Source organism: Maniola jurtina, chromosome Z (assembly GCF_905333055.1).
Source record: "Maniola jurtina chromosome Z, ilManJurt1.1, whole genome shotgun sequence".
In the NCBI taxonomy this organism is placed as follows: Eukaryota; Metazoa; Arthropoda; class Insecta; order Lepidoptera; family Nymphalidae; genus Maniola; species Maniola jurtina.
In genome coordinates, this window is record NC_060058.1 from 15,041,001 (window position 1) to 15,060,736 (window position 19,736).

The 19,736-nt window shown below is 38.1% G+C and overlaps 1 protein-coding gene across 3 annotated transcripts in view; it reads right to left on the minus strand.

The window, feature by feature from the left end:
• Positions 1-19,736, minus strand: part of LOC123880260 (facilitated trehalose transporter Tret1) — a 48,074-nt gene that overhangs the window by 21,293 nt on the left and 7,045 nt on the right. The window contains exon 1 of one of the 3 annotated variants that reach the window (XM_045928292.1): positions 5,996-6,078. The exons of 1 other annotated variant lie outside the window; for it this stretch is intronic. The gene's annotated coding sequence lies outside the window, so the exon portion shown is untranslated. Of the gene's footprint in view, positions 1-5,995; positions 6,079-19,736 lie in introns of those variants that run through there. One more of the 3 variants, XM_045928293.1, reaches the window with a different exon arrangement.

A 19,736-nucleotide genomic window follows, 5' to 3' on the forward strand; every position in this document is an offset into this window, starting at 1 on the left:
CTTAGTGAATCTTACCCCAGACGTTCGGAAATGTTGAAAAATAACATTAAATGTTTAGACGACGTATAGGTCTACTAAATTGCTACACCAGAAGATTCGCTTCGTCATTCAATCATTCATTCAGCTTTACATTTATAGGATTTTTGTTTGAATTCGAACTATTCCATAATTGAATGTCACTGAAACTTTGACTCCAAACAGTTTTGTCTGCCCTACACTCAAAATGTTTCTAGCTAAAGTGCTTACAAAGAAGCGATCCTTCGAGGCCGACTGGAGCGAAGCGAGCCGTAGCTGCTTAGTCAACGAATAGATTTTGATGACATTTTAAAACGATTGAGCTGTGGCACAGTTCACGACAGTAATGAAACTTGTAACAAAAAATTGTAAAAAAAAAGTCGTGCCTAGAGCGGAATTCACATTACGAAATTAGTGGCACGAAAGTAATTTCACATTAATTATTTTTTTATTTTTTTTTCTTCAAGAATATTAGTCATTTATAATCATGACTAACATTCCCCTTTCCCCTCCAACTAAGCGATGCGGGTATGACAATAGTGCAACGGGTGGGGTTTGAACCGCCGACCTTTCGGATTTCAATCCGCTCCTATACCCGTTGAGCTATTGAGGCTTCATTACCAATTGCACGCGTAATGCATGCATCATGCATTATGAAATTTTTAGGCTTATATGAAAAATAAATTTACTATAGAATAGAGCCTACTAGCCTACTTAGACGTGGACGTGGCATGCGTGCTGAGAGGGTAGGTTAACAGGGCTCTCCCCGTTACTTACTCCATACAATCGTAGTTCCAATTTCATTAGAATATTAAGCAACCAAATTCCATGAAATTTTGCAGACATATCCTTATCTTTGCCTGTGGTGGTTTAGATTTTTAACCCCCGACCCAAAAAGAGGGGTGTTATAAGTTTGACGTGTGTATCTGTGTATCTGTGTGTCTGTGTATCTGTGTATCTGTGTATCTGTGTATCTGTGTATCTGTCTGTGGCATCGTAGCGCCTAAACGAATGAACCGATTTTAATTTAGTTTTTTTTGTTTGAAAGGTGGCTTACTGTGATCACTTAAGGTGATCGAGAGTTTTCTTAGCTATAATCTAAAAAAATCGGTTCATCCGTTTAAGAGTTATCAGCTCTTTTCTAGTTTTCTTGTAGAAAAGAAGGTTAGATAACCGTTAGGTTCATAATATTATGTCAATAGACAAATGTCAAGCTGTCAAGATGGACGTTGCCTAAATACATAATTATTTATTTGAAAATGATGTTTTGGAAAACTCAAATACTTTGGATCGTCGGGGGTGTTATAAATTTTTAATTTACACTTGTTATATGTACAGGTATATTTGTACAGATATTTGATGTATATATAGCGCCGTGTTCTCTACCAGGGTAGTAATAAAAACAAAAGAAATGAACACTAAAAAAAATATATATTATAATTCACAATTTTAAGTTACAATTTGTAAACGTCAACATGATACAACGGGCTAGATGCAACTAACCAAACTTGCTACGGCTCACACGGCGTAGCTCGAAAATGCCTATTTACTAGTGCCTCTACATCACACCACCCCAAATTTTTATCTTAATAAAAATTAAACAAATACAAATTTCCGCAACCTTAATTTTATTTCACAATATTCGTTCTTTATTTTTCGACAACCCTAACAATGTTTCCGATCCGCTTACCCAACAAATCATAATTTAAACACGTCACCCAGTTAAAGTGTTCCTTTGATTCGATGCATGGTACATCTCTTAACACATCATACTTGAGATGAGGTCACTACAACTTGAGCGGGTGGCGACGGGGTCGCTGTGGCAATACCACGTTCAATTGTTGCTATTCCCACGCCATCCAGCCTTCGTTGCACTCAACGCTTCGAATGTTGGTTACATTACATTTTACATTTACACACTATCCAATAAATTATAACAATCGTCAACCACTCTAACACTCTCAATAATAAGGTTTAGTTATGACTTCTAATAAAAAATAATACATGAATAAAATAAAAAATAATATATGCGGATCGGGGCCATTTTACAATACTTATTTCGTAATACTTATTGTTTAATTGCTAGTTGATACTCAAATTATTCTACTGATACCTAACGGGCGTTTTGCTGACTCTCCCACTCCGAGTAGTACGGATTGTATGAGTCGGCAAAACGTCATCGTCGCTAAATCTACATTTTTTCTTACATGTCGTTTCAGCCGGTGTTTGTCGTGGATTTTTGATATCCAAGACAAAAGCCGGTTTTAACCTGTCAATTGAAATAAGTGCTTGTCTATTGGGTAACTGTACTAAGTATGCTTTTTCCAACCGCTTTATGACGTCATAGGGACCGTCATACGGTGGTTGCAGACACTTACGCATTACATCGTTTCTAACAAAAACTTTTTTACAGTCTTTTAAGGCAGGGTGCACAAAAATAGTTCGAGAGTCTCTCTGTGTCTCGGGTTTCGGTCTTAAATTACTAATTACCTGTTTCAACTGCTTTAGGTACTCCTCACCGTCCGTTATCTTACTATCCGATGGTTCGAAAAATTCTCCAGGGAGCCTCAGAGTTCGCCCAAAGGTTAATTCCGCGGCACTTACCCCTGTGTCACTGCGTGGTGCTGCACGTAGTCCCATCATAATGGTGTGCATTTCTTCAACCCACGATCTATTGTCCTTTAATCTCGCCATTAAGGCGGCCTTAAAACTACGATGCCATCGTTCGATCATGCCATTACTTTGTGGATGGTACGGTGTCGTCCTAAACTTATGAACCCCTAAATATTTCATTAACTGTCTAAAGAGACTGCTTTCAAATTGCTTTCCTTGATCTGAGCTCAAATTAATAAAACACCCATGTCTAGTAATCCATCCTTCATACACGAGTTTGGCTACTGTCTTCGCACAAATATCTTTAATTGGAAATGCTTCCGGCCAACCCGTTTCTCTATCGATCATTGTAAGACAATACCTGTAGCCTTCCTCTGAAATAGTGAATGGACCTGTAATGTCAATGTGTAAATGACACATTCTATCTACTTTTGCAAATTGCCCTAAAGGTGACATAGTGTGTCTGTGAACCTTTGCTTTTTGACACTCTATGCACGACCTAGCCCAAATACCTATATCTTTATTCATCCCAGGCCAAAAATAATTATTAGTTACCATTTTCCTTGTTGTTCTAATGCCAGGATGGCTGATGTTATGTATTGCTTCGTATGCGATACGCCTAAACTGTTTTGGTAAGTAAGGCCTAGCCTTATCGCCTCGCAAATTACAAACAATCGGCTTATTTACACTCGGCAAGTCTATTTTTATTAGTCTCGTATTACCGTTTCTTGTTCCTAGCAATTCTGTGAGCTCTTTGTCGTTCGCTTGCGCAATAGCCACTTCTGTGAAGTCAAGTACAGACGGGCACGAAATTGTTTCAACTCGCGATAACGCGTCCGCGGGCGCGTTTTCTTCGCCTTTTGTATAGCGTATATCCGTCGTGAACTCACTAATAAATAATAACTGACGGGTCCTTCGCGGCGTTTCTTTACTACTACTTAGCTTTTTAAACGCAAACGTTAACGGCTTATGATCTGTATACAAAACGAGATCTCTACCTTCGAACATGTTCCTAAAATATTGCACTGACAAATAAAGCGAAAGTAACTCCCTGTCGTAGGTACTGTACTTTTGTTGCGTGTCAGTCAATTTTTTCGAAAAATAACCTAACGGAACCCATTCGTTATTTACTCTTTGTTGCAATGTGCCTCCAACGCAAGTATTTGACGCGTCTGCCATTATAGCAAGCACTTGACCTGTTATCGGATACGCTAACATAGCAGCGTTCTGTAAATTCAACTTGCATTGTTCGAAAGCTTGAACAGCACTTTCTGTCCACACTATACTACTTTTGTCACGTTTCTTTGCTCCGTGAAGATACTTATTTAATTTATTGGTATAAACGAAGAGAGGTTTCTTGAAATAAAATACTTATTTCGTATGCTAGTCTCTGGGCTGACTTGGGCTGACTAATTGGTCTCGGCTCATGGAGTGGTATTTATATCATGAAGCCAGTAAAATATTCCCACACCAATGAGTGAACCCTTCGAGACCCTCTTTATTTCAAGTTAAGTTTCACACACTTCTAAAAATATGTAGTTTCAAAATTATAGGAGCTCAAAGATTTGTATGTGAATTTTTAAGACCGCGTAACTTTGAAACCGAATATTTTAACAGAAATCTGGAAAACCACAGACATAGATATTAGTTTCTAGAATATGTCTGCAAAATTTCATGGACTTTGGTTGCTTAATATTCAAATGAAATTGGAACTACGTTTATATGGAGCGAGTGACGGAGAGACCCCTCTTAAGGGAAAAACTAACACAACTAAAGAAAAAGATAAACTAGAAAATTTCTAAAAAAGAATTGCTGTTAAACAAACTGCTTTACCGTGCAAACCGTGCGTTGTAATGGAACATCTTCTTAATTTTAATGTACTTAGGTAGGTACCTACCTAACTACTTACCTGCCTGCTGTATCTACATAATTTGAACAATGCGCCGTTTCAATGTTATTGTAACTAAATGTGAATAAATTCGCTACACTTATGACTCCAGTCCAAGAACACCAAAACTATGACGTTCCGGAAATGTTCGAATATAATCGAACGTTACAAAAAACATGTGAACAGTTCACACGCAGAAGAAGTGAAACCTTCAAAAGTAACCTGATTAAAAAAACCGGCCAGGTGCGAGTCGGACTCGAGCACTAGGGTTCCGTACTTGGGTATTTTTTTCGACATTTTGCACGATAAATTAAAAAATATTTTGTATAATAATAAATAAAAATCTGTTTTAGAATGTACAGGTTAAGCCCTTTCATATGATACCCCACTTGGTATAGTTATCTTACTTTGAAAATTGAAGCATATTTTTTATTTTTTAATGATATGACCACAAATTCGCGGTTTTCAGATGTATTCCTGTACTTGTGCTATAAGATCTACCTACCTGCCAAGTTTCATGACTCTAGGTCAACGGGAAGTAGCCTATATAGGTTTTCTTGACAGACACGACGGACGGACGGACGGACAGACAGACAGACAGACAACAAAGAGATCCTATAAGGGTTCGGTTTTTCCTTTTGAGGTACGGAACTCTAAAAAGTGACGCATAGCTCCGAAAAGTTAAACCCTGGAACCCTGGACTCCCTGGCTAGGAAGCCGACCGACGTCTTAAACATTATCACTGCATTTGTATTTAGTTTGTAATTTATTTGTATATTAGCTGATGCCCGCGACTTCCTCCGCGTGGATTTAGGGGTTTTAAAAATCTCGTGGGGAACACTTTGATTTTCCGGGATAAAAAGTAGCCTATGTCACTTTTCAGGTTATTAACTGTAACCAGTGTAACCATGCAAAAACCCATCCGTTGCTCCGTTGCGATGTGATTGAAGGACAAACCAACTAACACACTTTTGCATTTATAATATGTGTAGTGACGTAGTGATAGCTATAGTGCAATTGTACTTCCTATTTCTTTAACAAGGGTTACTTTCGAGCGATTAGATAACAAAGACGGCTTGCTCAGATATTTACACAAGATCTTCAGTCTAGAAGATTTATATATTATGTGGAATATCTACGTATCTAATTCATAAAGATTGTTATTAATATTACACTTATGTGTTCAAGGCAAGGTCTCTGTATTTATATTATACTAGCTGATGCCCACGACTTCGTTCGCGTGGATATAGATTTTTTTAAATCCCGTAGGCATTCTTTGACTTTCCGGGATAAAAAGTAGCCTATGTGTTAATCCAGGGTATAATCTATCTCCGATCTAAATTTCAGCCAAATCCGTTTAGTAGTTTGCGTGCAAGAGTAACAAACATACACACAAACTTTCTCCTATAGAAGAATATGTGATTAAATAAAATTATGTCAGTGGTTCACTGCTATTACATAATTATATTATTTACTTACCTACATTTTATATCAAACTAATAGCCACTAATCCTGAAAACTCCATGTTCGCGGATTTGAAATTTTTGATTAAAAAAAAACCGACTTCAAAAACCACTAACACTAAAAAGTAAAAAATAATTTTTGTTTCTACACATGTAATGTATGTATGTAGTCGAGCGAGCATAATAAAAGAAACTAGAAATCCAAGTGTGAAGCTCGACTTCACACGTACATTACACGTGTAGAAACAAAAATTATTTTTTACTTTTTAGTGCTTGTGGTTTTTGAAGTCGGTTTATTTTATGTTTTTTTTTTATTTCTCAACTTTTAGTGGCCCACTGTACTATAATATGCTATGCCCAGTTAAAAAACTACTGTTTAATAAGCTATTACACTGATCGCAAGCAATTTACTACTACTGAAGATATTCATCAGACCTTCACCAAATTTATATGGGACCACCTGCAAACCCTTTCAAACAAAAAAAAATTCCTATCTCGTCCAGGTGTCTTTGAATAATCGGGGAACATACATAAAAAAAAAAGATTCCGACGAATTGAGAATCTCCTCTTTTTTGAAGTCGGTTAAAAATAAAGTTGATAGATAACGAATTAATTATTTTCATACCATGTAAAATGTAATCTTGTATGTAAAGTGAACTCGTTTCATTGTAATAATTAAAACTAAGAACTACTTACGTATTTTATGGTGGGTGATTGTTATACCTTTTCACTAAAAACTTTTAAAATATACATATGGTTGTATGGAGGTTTTCAACTCGTCAGTTTTTTTTATAAGGGATCTCCTCTCCCAATCTTTCAAGTTTTATCTTCGCTTTACTCAGTTGTATTTTCCTAGTATACCGTGTATATTTTCTTAATACCGTTTATCCAACTACCTGGCTCATTTTTAGGGTTCCGTACTTCAAAAGGAAAAACGGAACCCTTATAGGATCACTTTATTGCTGTCTCTCTGTCTGTCCGTCAGTCCGTCTATCCGTCCGTCCGTCGTGTCTGTCAAGAAAACCTATAGAGTACTTCCCGTTGACTTAGAATGACGTTTGGCAGGTAGGTAGCACAAGTAAAGCAATAATATTATATAACTAGTATTTGCTCGGTTCGCGAGCTGCTAAAGCAGCTCGCGTGACGTGGTTAGGTTTTACTTTATTATATTAAACCGAATTTATTTATGAAGATACGCAATTCACCCCGAAAACCCCATGAAACGGCACCCATATCAATTTTTTTCTTAAAAAATGCATGTCCGCCATCTTGGATTTCAAATTAAATGTCGTTATCACAATCAGCACCCTGGGAAAACCCTGAAAACGATATCCATATCGATTTTTGGTGAAAAGTGTAAGTCCGCCATCTTGGATTTTAAAATGAATGTCAGTATTAAAATCAGCACCCTGGAAACCCCTGCAAACAACATCCATATCAATTTTTGTAAAAATGGGGTAGTTGAGGATAATAATTTAGTAGGGTGCGTGGGTGCGCGGACCACTAAAGTGGTCCGCGAGCAAGCAGAGTGTTTATTTTTAGTAAAAAGTATAAGTCCGCCATTTGGGATTTGAAAATGAATGTCATCATCATAATCAGCGCTCTGGAAAACCCTGAAATCGACACCCATATCAATTTTTTTCTTAAAAAGTGCATGTCCGCCATCTTGGATTTCAAAATAAATGTCGTTATCAAAATCAGCGCCCTGGAAAACTCTGAAAACGACATCCATATCATTTTTTGTAAAAACGGGGTAGTTGAGGTTAATAAAGTAGGGTGCGTGGGTGCGCGGACCACTAAAGTGGTCCGCGAGCATGCAGAGTTTGTTCCACCGAGTAGACCTTCGGACCCTGATTATCTTTTGCCCAGAAACCACTCTTCTATCTTTTATAGCCTCCGAGATAGACAACGACGAAATTTGTACGGCGGCCATCTTGTTTTTCCAAAATTTTCCACTTTTTTTATTAATCGTTTACTACTTTCTTCAAAGGTTGCGAGTTTCAACGAAATCGGTTGGAAAACAAAAGAGTTGCAAAAATCACGTCGGTCGCCATCTTGTTTTTCTGAAATGTCATAATTTTTCCCTACTCGCCTCCCCCACCCGAACACATCTCCCCTACATTATCGTATCGTTTTCCGTCTCTTTCTAGGAGAATGAGACATTCAATATTCGCCATACAAAATGTATGGGAAAATAAATTCCGCCATTTTGAATTTTTTTTCTATTCATCGAGTAGACCTTCGGATCCTGATCCTCTTTTGCCAAGAAACCGCACCTCCATCTTTTATACCCTCCGAGCTGGACGCCGGCGAAATTTGTATGGCAGCCATCTTTTCTTCGCCATTTTGAATTTTTTTTCAGCTTTTTGGCAATTGGATGATGTCATGAATGACATTTGGTCGAGCACCCCCCACCTATCTTCAATACCTTGAGCGGACCCTTCACCCGTCTCCGACATCCTCGATCATCAGCTATTTCCAAATTTTTCCTCGATTTTTTTTTTGTTTTCTATACGAAACCATCAGTGAAAAAAAATAATTTCATACAAAATTTTACAGGAGGAGTTTTTGGGGAAAATCTCGAAAATCTCCCCAAATGTGGCAACACTGTTTACATATTTCGATACTGCCGGTTGAGTCACACAATCGATTAATACATGTCGACTTTCCAAAATGTTGCCAACTGCCTCAAAAACGTGATCAAAATTTCGGAAAATTTGAAGAAAATACAAAATGGCCACCAACTCGTTTCACAGAAAGATTTTACACTGTTTCATAATTTTCCTATTAACTACAGGATATACCGCTCCCGATGACGTTTCAATCTCTCATCTCGCTCGCACCCACGCGAAAGGGGATACCGTGAAAAAGACCGTGTCGAAAATCACTTTTTCTTTGATAAATTCCAGTGTTGCCAGTCTCCGGCGACAAAAATACCGAAATGTCATTTGTATGATCAAAACACATAATCGCTCATACTCGGATTTTGCGAAAAGTCCGTATTTCGATTTTTTTCAATTTCCCGAAAATCTTGAAATTTCCCCAAAAAATGGGGTAATTTTTTTCCTCCAATCTATACCTCGAGCCTATACGTACAATCGCTTCATAGAAGCCGAATCGCTCCGATGTTGTCAACCTTGGGATATTTAACTTTAAAAATTGCGTTTTTTCGTACCTCTAACATAATGGCCGCCACGACAGCCGCCATCTTGAATTTTTAAAAACTACCCCCATTCCGTCAAAATTAAGGATAATCGTGGGCGAAACCAGAAAAAAATTATAAGTTTCAATTTCCCGTTTCGGATCTGTGGCGCCGCGGTTAGGGATCGAAAAATGAAAATTTTGAAAACGCTCCAGCTCGGCCGCCATTTTGTTTTTCCAATTTTTTCTACCTTTTCTATTAACCGTTTACTACTTTCCTAAATAGTTGCGAGTTTAAACAAAATCGGTTGGAAAACAACGGAGCTGCAAAAATCACGTCGGCCGCCATCTTGTTTTTCTGAAATGTCATAATTTTTCCCCAGAGGGTTCCCGAAACCAAACACAACTCCCCCACATCATTATATCATTTTCCGTCTCCTTCTAGGAGAACAATTATGTCAATGAGTCAGTCAGTCAGTGAGTGGTAATCGAGCTATATATAGTATAATAACTAGTTTTTGCTCGGTGCGCGAGCTGCTAAAGCAGCTCACGTGACGTGGTAAGGTTAACTTTATTATATAAAACCAAATTGATTTATTAAGATAATTCACCCCGAAAAACCCCATAAAATGACAGGCATTTCTATTTTTTGTAGAAAATGTAAGTCCGCCATCTTGGATTTGAAAATAAATGTCATTATCAAAATCAGCACCCTGGAAACCCTGAAAACGATATCCATATTATTTTTTGTAAATTAGGATAATAATTTAGTAGGGTGCGTGGGTGCGCGGACCACTAAAGTGGTCCGCGAGCATGCAGTGTTTGTTTCACCGAGTAGACCTTCGGACCCTGATCATCTTTTGCCAAGAAACCACTCTTCCATCTTTTATATCCTCCGAGATATACACCGACGAAATTTGTACGGCGGCCATCTTGTTTTTCCAAAATTTTCCACTTTTTCTATTAATCGTTTACTACATTCTTCAAAGATTGCGAGTTTCAACGAAATCGGTTGGAAAACAAAAGAGTTGCAAAAATCACGTCGGTCGCCATCTTGTTTTTCTGAAATGTCATAATTTTTCCCTACTCGCCTCCCCCACCCGAACACATCTCCCCTACATTATCGTATCGTTTTCCGTCTCTTTCTAGGAGAATGAGACATTCAATATTCGCCATACAAAATGTATGGGAAAAAAAATTCCGCCATTTTGAATTTTTTTTCTATTCATCGAGTAGACCTTCGGATCCTGATCACCTTTTGCCAAGAAACCGCACCTCCATCTTTTATACCCTCCGAGCTGGACACCGGCGAAATTTGTATGGCGGCCATCTTTTCTTCGCCATTTTGAATTTTTTTTCAGCTTTTTGGCAATTGGATGACGTCATGAATGACATTTGGTCGAGCACCCCCTACCTATCTTCAATACCTTGAGCGGACCCTTCACCCGTCTCCGACATCCTCGATCATCAGCTATTTCCAAATTTTTCCTCGATTTTTTTTTTGTTTTCTATACGAAACCATCAGTGAAAAAAAATAATTTCATACAAAATTTTACAGGAGGAGTTTTTGGGGAAAATCTCGAAAATCTCCCCAAATGTGGCAACACTGTTTACATATTTCGATACTGCCGGTTGAGTCACACAATCGATTCATACATGTCGACTTTCCAAAATGTTGCCAACTGCCTCAAAAACGTGATCAAAATTTCGAAAAATTAAAAAAAATACAAAATGGCCGCCAACTCGTTTCACAGAAAGATTTTACACGGTTTCATAATTTTCCTATTAACTACAGGATATACCGCTCCCGATGACGTTTCAATCTTTCCTCTCGCTCGCACCCACGCGAAAGGGGATACCGTGAAAAAGACCGTGTCGAAAATCACTTTTACTTTGATAAATTCCAGTGTTGCCAGTCTCCGGTGACAAAAATACCCAAATGTCATTTGTACGAGCAAAACACGTAATCACTCATACTCGGATTTTGCTAAAAGCCCGTATTTCGATTTTTTACAATTTCCCGAAAATCTTGAAATTTCCCGAAAAATGGGGTAATTTTTTCCCACCGATCTATACCTCGAGTCTATAGGTACAATCGCTTGATAGAAGCCCAATCGCTCCGATGTTGCCAACTTTGAGATATTTAACTTTTAAAATTGCGTTTTTTCGTACCTCTAACATAATGGCCGCCACGACAGCCGCCATCTTGAATTTTCAAAAACCACTCCCGTTCTGTCAAAATACAGGATAATCGTAGGCGAAACCAGAAAAAATAATTATCCTCGATCACCCCGTTTCGGATCTGTGGCGCCGCGGTTCGGGGTCGAAAAATCAAAATTTTTAAAACGCTACGGCTCGGCCGCCATCTTGTTTTTCCAATTTTTTCCACATTTTCTGTTAATCATTTACTACTTTCTTCAAAGATTGCAAAATTCAACGAAATCGGTTGGAAAACAACGGAGCTGCAAATATCACCTCGGCCGCCATCTTGTTTTTCTGAAATGTCATAATTTTTCCCCAGAGGGTTCCCGAAACCGAACACAACTCCCTTACATCACTATATCATTTTCCGTCTCCTTCTAGGAGAACAATTATGTCAATGAGTGAGTGAGTCAGTGAGTGGTAATTGAGCTATATATAGTATAATAATAACAAATTAATATTATAAACAAGTGTAAATTAAAAATTTATAACACCCCCGACGATCCAAAGTATTTGAGTTTCCCAAAACATTATTTTCAAATAAATAATTATGTATTTAGGCAACGTCCATCTTGACAGCTTGACATTTGTCAATTGACATAATATTAAGAACCTAACGGTTATCTAACCTTCTTTTCAACAAGAAAACTAGAAAAGAGCTGATAACTCTTAAACGGCTGAACCAATTTTTTTGGATTAAGTATAGCTAAGAACACTCTCGATCAAGCCACCTTTCAAACAAAAAAAAACTAAATTAAAATCGGTTCATTCGTTTAGGCGCTACGATGCCACAGACAGATACACAGATACACAGATACACAGACACACAGATACACACGTCAAACTTATAACACCCCTCTTTTTGGGTCGGGGGTTAAAAGTATATTAAAATTATAATAATATAATAACAAATTGATGGTTTTCGGATGAAAACCGTCAATTTGTGGTTACATCATAGAAAAAAAAATTAAAATGTGTTTCAATTTTCAAAATAAGGTAACTATGCCAAGTGGGGCTTAAATACGAAAGAGTTTTATCTGTATATTCTCTCTTCAATACCTTAAGCAGGCCCTTCACCCGTTTCCGATATCCTCAATCATCAGCTCTCTCCATAATTTTGGCTTACTAAGTTTTTGTTTTCTATCTGACAACATCAGTGAAAAAAAAAAATTTCATACAAAATTTTACAGGAGTTTCTTAGTTGAAAATCTCGAAAATCTCCCCAAAAGTGGCAACACCGGTTGCATATCTCCATACTGCCAGCCGAGATACACAATCGATTCATACATGTCGACTTTCCAAAATGTTGCCAACTGCCTCAAAAACGTGATCAAAATTTCGAAAAATTAAAAAAAATACAAAATGGCCGCCAACTCGTTTCACAGAAAGATTTTACACGGTTTCATAATTTTCCTATTAACTACAGGATATACCGCTCCCGATGACGTTTCAATCTTTCCTCTCGCTCGCACCCACGCGAAAGGGGATACCGTGAAAAAGACCGTGTCGAAAATCACTTTTACTTTGATAAATTCCAGTGTTGCCAGTCTCCGGTGACAAAAATACCCAAATGTCATTTGTACGAGCAAAACACGTAATCACTCATACTCGGATTTTGCTAAAAGCCCGTATTTCGATTTTTTACAATTTCCCGAAAATCTTGAAATTTCCCGAAAAATGGGGTAATTTTTTCCCACCGATCTATACCTCGAGTCTATAGGTACAATCGCTTGATAGAAGCCCAATCGCTCCGATGTTGCCAACTTTGAGATATTTAACTTTTAAAATTGCGTTTTTTCGTACCTCTAACATAATGGCCGCCACGACAGCCGCCATCTTGAATTTTCAAAAACCACTCCCGTTCTGTCAAAATACAGGATAATCGTAGGCGAAACCAGAAAAAATAATTATCCTCGATCACCCCGTTTCGGATCTGTGGCGCCGCGGTTCGGGGTCGAAAAATCAAAATTTTTAAAACGCTACGGCTCGGCCGCCATCTTGTTTTTCCAATTTTTTCCACATTTTCTGTTAATCATTTACTACTTTCTTCAAAGATTGCAAAATTCAACGAAATCGGTTGGAAAACAACGGAGCTGCAAATATCACCTCGGCCGCCATCTTGTTTTTCTGAAATGTCATAATTTTTCCCCAGAGGGTTCCCGAAACCGAACACAACTCCCTTACATCACTATATCATTTTCCGTCTCCTTCTAGGAGAACAATTATGTCAATGAGTGAGTGAGTCAGTGAGTGGTAATTGAGCTATATATAGTATAATAACAAATTAATATTATAAACAAGTGTAAATTAAAAATTTATAACACCCCCGACGATCCAAAGTATTTGAGTTTCCCAAAACATTATTTTCAAATAAATAATTATGTATTTAGGCAACGTCCATCTTGACAGCTTGACATTTGTCAATTGACATAATATTAAGAACCTAACGGTTATCTAACCTTCTTTTCAACAAGAAAACTAGAAAAGAGCTGATAACTCTTAAACGGCTGAACCAATTTTTTTGGATTAAGTATAGCTAAGAACACTCTCGATCAAGCCACCTTTCAAACAAAAAAAAACTAAATTAAAATCGGTTCATTCGTTTAGGCGCTACGATGCCACAGACAGATACACAGATACACAGATACACAGACACACAGATACACACGTCAAACTTATAACACCCCTCTTTTTGGGTCGGGGGTTAAAAGTATATTAAAATTATAATAATATAATAACAAATTGATGGTTTTCGGATGAAAACCGTCAATTTGTGGTTACATCATAGAAAAAAAAATTAAAATGTGTTTCAATTTTCAAAATAAGGTAACTATGCCAAGTGGGGCTTAAATACGAAAGAGTTTTATCTGTATATTCTCTCTTCAATACCTTAAGCAGGCCCTTCACCCGTTTCCGATATCCTCAATCATCAGCTCTCTCCCTAATTTTGGCTTACTAAGTTTTTGTTTTCTATCTGACAACATCAGTGAAAAAAAAAAATTTCATACAAAATTTTACAGGAGTTTCTTAGTTGAAAATCTCGAAAATCTCCCCAAAAGTGGCAACACCGGTTGCATATCTCCATACTGCCAGCCGAGATACACAATCGATTCATACATATTGACTTTCCAAAATGTTGCCAACTGCCTCAAAAACGTGATCAAAATTTCGAAAAATTAAAAAAAATACAAAATGGCCGCCAACTCATTTTGCAGAAATAAATTACATCGTTGTACAACTTTCCCATTAACTACAGGATATACCGCTCCCGATGACGTTTCAATCTCTCATCTCGCTCGCACCCACGCGAAATGATCGTCCCTGAAAAAAGACAATGTCGAAAATAACTTTTGCTTCGATAAATTCCAGTGTTGCCAGTCTCCGGTGACAAAAGTACCTAAATGTCATTTGTACGAGAAAAACACGTAATCGCTCATACTCGGATTTTGCGAAAAGTCCGTATTTCGATTTTTTACATTTTCCCCAAAATCTTGAAATTTCCCGAAAAATGGGATAATTTTTCCCCACCAATCTATACCTCAAGTTCATACGTACAATCGCTTCATAGAAGCCGAACCGCTCCGATGTTGCCAACTTTGACATATTCAACTTTTAAAATTGCATTTTTTCGTACCTCGAACAAAACAGCCGCCATGACAGCCGCCATCTTGAATTTTTAAAAATCACTCCCGTTCTGTCAAAATACAGGATAATCGTGGGCGAAACCAGAAAAAATAATTATCCTCGATTACCCCGTTTCGGATCTGTGGCGCCGCGGTTCGGGGTCGAAAAATCAAAAAATTTAAAACGCTACTGCTCGGCCGCCATCTTGTTTTTCCAATTTTTTCTACATTTTTTGTTAACTGTTTAATACATTCTTTAATAGTTGCGAGTTTGAACGGAATCCCTTAAAAAACAAAGGAGCTGCAAAAATCACCTCGGCCGCCATCTTGTTTTTCCGAAATGTCATAATTTTTCCCTAGTCGAATCCCCCACCCGAACACATTTCCCCTACATCATTATATCATTTTCCTTCTCTTTCTAGGAGAACAATTATGTCAATGAGTCAGTGAGTGAGTGAGTGGTAATCGAGCTATATATAGTATAATAACTAGTGTTTTGCTCGGTGCGCGAGCTGCTAAAGCAGCTCGCGTGACGTGGTTAGGTTGATAAGTATTAAAACGAATTTATTTATAAAGATTCAAAATTCACCCCAAAAACACCATAAAACGACACCCATATCGATTTTTTTCTTAAAAAATGCATGACCGCCATCTTGGATTTCAAAATAAATGTCGTTATCAAAATCAGCACCCTGGGAAACTCTGAAAACGACATCCATATAATTTTTTATAAAAATGGGGTAGTTGAGGTTAATAAAGTAGGGTGCGTGGGTGCGCGGACCACTAAAGTGGTCCGCGAGCATGCAGAGTTTGTTCCATTGAGTAGACCTCCGGACCCTGATCATCTTTTGCGAAGAAACCACTCTTCCATCTTTTATAGCCTCCGAGATAGACAACGACGAAATTTGTACGGCGGCCATCTTGTTTATCCAAAATTTTCCACTTTTTTTATTAATCGTTTACTACTTTCTTCATAGGTTGCGAGTTTCAACGAAATCGGTTGGAAAACAAAAGAGTTGCAAAAATCACGTCGGTCGCCATCTTGTTTTTCTGAAATGTCATAATTTTTCCCTACTCGCCTCCCCCACCCGAACACATCTCTCCTACATTATCGTATCGTTTTCCGTCTCTTTCTAGGAGAATGAGACATTCAATATTCGCCATACAAAATGTATGGGAAAATAAATTCCGCCATTTTGAATTTTTTTTCTATTCATCGAGTAGACCTTTGGATCCTGATCCTCTTTTGCCAAGAAACCACACCTCCATCTTTTATACCCTCCGAGCTGGACGCCGGCGAAATTTGTATGGCGGCCATCTTTTCTTCGCCATTTTGAATTTTTTTTCAGCTTTTTGGCAATTGGATGATGTCATAAATGACATTTGGTCGAGCACCCCCCACCTATCTTCAATACCTTGAGCGGACCCTTCACCCGTCTCCGACATCCTCGATCATCAGCTATTTCCAAATTTTTCCTCGATTTTTTTTTTGTTTTCTATACGAAACCATCAGTGAAAAAAAATAATTTCATACAAAATTTTACAGGAGGAGTTTTTGGGGAAAATCTCGAAAATCTCCCCAAATGTGGCAACACTGTTTACATATTTCGATACTGCTGGTTGAGTCACACAATCGATTCATACATGTCGACTTTCCAAAATGTTGCCAACTGCCTCAAAAACGTGGTCAAAATTTCGAAAAATAAAAAAAAATACAAAATGGCCGCCAACTCGTTTCACAGAAAGATTTTACACGGTTTCATAATTTTCCTATTAACTACAGGATATACCGCGCCCGACGACGTTTCAATCTTTCCTCTCGCTCGCACCCACGCGACAGGGGATACCGTGAAAAAGACCATTTCGAAAATCACTTTTTCTTCAATAAATTCCAGTGTTGCCAGTCTCCGGCGACAAAAATATCCAAATGTCATTTCTACGAGCAAAACACGTAATCACTCATACTCGGATTTTGCGAAAAGTCCGTATTTCGATTTTTTACAATTTCCCGAAAATCTTGAAATTTCCCCAAAAAATGGGGTAATTTTTTCCCACCGATCTATACCTCGAGCCTATACGTACAATCGCTTGATAGAAGCCGAATCGCTCCGATGTTGCCAACTTTGAGATATTTAACTTTTAAAATTGCGTTTTTTCATACCTCTAACATAACGGCCGCCATGACAGCCGCCATCTTGAATTTTTAAAAATCACTCCCATTCTGTCAAAATACAGGATAATTGTGGGCGAAACACGAAAAAATAATTATCCTCGATTACCCCGTTTCGGATCTGTGGCGCCGCGGTTCGGGGTCGAAAAATCAAAATTTTGAAAACGCTACGGTTCGGCCGCCATCTTGTTTTTTCAATTTTTTCGACATTTCCCATTAATCGTTTACTATTTTCTTCAAAGATTGCAAAATTCAACGAAATCGGTTGGAAAACAACGGAGCTGCAAAAATCACGTCGGCCGCCATCTTGTTTTTCTGAAATGTCATAATTTTTCCCCAGAGGGTTCCCGAAACCAAACACAACTCCCCCACATCATTATATCATTTTCCGTCTCCTTCTAGGAGAACAATTATGTCAATGAGTGAGTGAGTGAGTGAGTGGTAATTGAGCTATATATAGTATAACTAGTGTTTTGCTCGGTGCGCGAGCTGCTAAAGCAGCTCGCGTGACGTGGTTAGGTTGAATTTATTTATTAAGATACACAATTCACCCCGAAAACCCCGTAAAACGACACCCATATCGATTTTTTTCTTAAATAGTGCATGTCCGCCATCTTGGATTTAAAAATAAATGTCGTTATCAAAATCAGCACCCTGGAAAACTCTGAAAACGACATCCATATCATTTTTTGTAAAAACGGGGTAGTTGAGGTTAATAAAGTAGGGTGCGTGGGTGCGCGGACCACTAAAGTGGTCCGCGAGCATGCAGAGTTTGTTCCACCGAGTATACCTTCGGACCCTGATCATCTTTTGCCAAGAAACCACTCTTCCATCTTTTATGGCCTCCGAGATAGACACCGACGAAATTTGTACGGTGGCCATCTTGTTTTTCCAAAATTTTCCACTTTTTCTATTAATCGTTTAGTACATTCTTCAAAGATTGCGAGTTTCAACGAAATCGGTTGGAAAACAAAAGAGTTGCAAAAATCACGTCGGTCGCCATCTTGTTTTTCTGAAATGTCATAATTTTTCCCTACTCATATCGCGCATCCGAACATATCTCCCATACATCAATGTATCGTTTTCCGTCTCTTTCTAGGAGAATGAGGTATTCAATATTCGCCATACAAAACGTATGGGAAAATAAATTCCGCCATTTTGAATTTTTTTTCTATTCATCAATTAGACCTTTGGATCCTGATCCTCTTTTGCCAAGAAACCGCACCTCCATCTTTTATACCCTCCGAGCTGGACGCCGGCGAAATTTGTATGGCGGCCATCTTTTCTTCGCCATTTTGAATTTTTTTTCAGCTTTTTGGCAATTGGATGATGTCATGAATGACATTTGGACGAGCACCCCCCACCTATCTTCAATACCTTGAGTGGACCCTTCACCCGTCTCCGACATCCTCGATCATCAGCTATTTCCAAATTTTTCCTCGATTTTTTTTTTGTTTTCTATACGAAACCATCAGTGAAAAAAAAAATTTTCATACAAAATTTTACAGGAGGAGTTTTTGGGGAAAATCTCGAAAATCTCCCCAAATGTGGCAGCACTGTTTACATAATTCGTTACTGCTGGTTGAGTCACACAATCGATTGATACATCTCGACTTTCCAAAATGTTGCCAACTGCCTCAAAAACGTGGTCAAAATTTCGAAAAATAAAAAAAAATACAAAATGGCCGTCAACTCGTTTCACAGAAAGATTTTACACGGTTTCATAATTTTCCTATTAACTACAGGATATACCGCGCCCGATGACGTTTCAATCTTTCCTCTCGCTCGCACCCACGCGAAAGGGGATACCGTGAAAAAGACCGTGTCGAAAATCACTTTTACTTTGATAAATTCCAGTGTTGCCAGTCTCCGGCAACAAAAATACCCAAATGTCATTTGTACGAGCAAAACACATAATCACTCATACTCGGATTTTGCTAAAAGTGCGTATTTCTATTTTTTACAATTTCCCGAAAATCTTGAAATTTCCCTAAAAATGGGGTAATTTTTTCCCACCGATCTATACCTCGAGCCTATACGTACAATCGCTTGATAGAAGCCGAATCGCTCCGATGTTGCCAACTTTGAGATATTTAACTTTTAAAATTGCGTTTTTTCATACCTCTAACATAACGGCCGCCATGACAGTCGCCATCTTGAATTTTTAAAAACCACTCCCGTTCTGTCAAAATTCAGGATCATTGTGAGCGAAACAAGAAAAAAATAATTATTATCGATTTCACGTTTCGGATCTGTGGCGCCGCGGTTCGGGGTCGAAAAATCAAAATTTTGAAAACGCTGCGGTTCGGCCGCCATCTTGTTTTTTCAATTTTTTCGACATTTCCCATTAATCGTTTACTATTTTCTTCAAAGATTGCAAAATTCAACGAAATCGGTTGGAAAACAACGGAGCTGCAAAAATCACGTCGGCCGCCATCTTGTTTTTCTGAAATGTCATAATTTTTCCCCAGAGGGTTCCCGAAACCAAACACAACTCCCCCACATCATTATATCATTTTCCGTCTCCTTCTAGGAGAACAATTATGTCAATGAGTCAGTGAGTCAGTGAGTGGTAATCGAGCTATATATAGTATAAATAATAATAATAACAAATTAATATT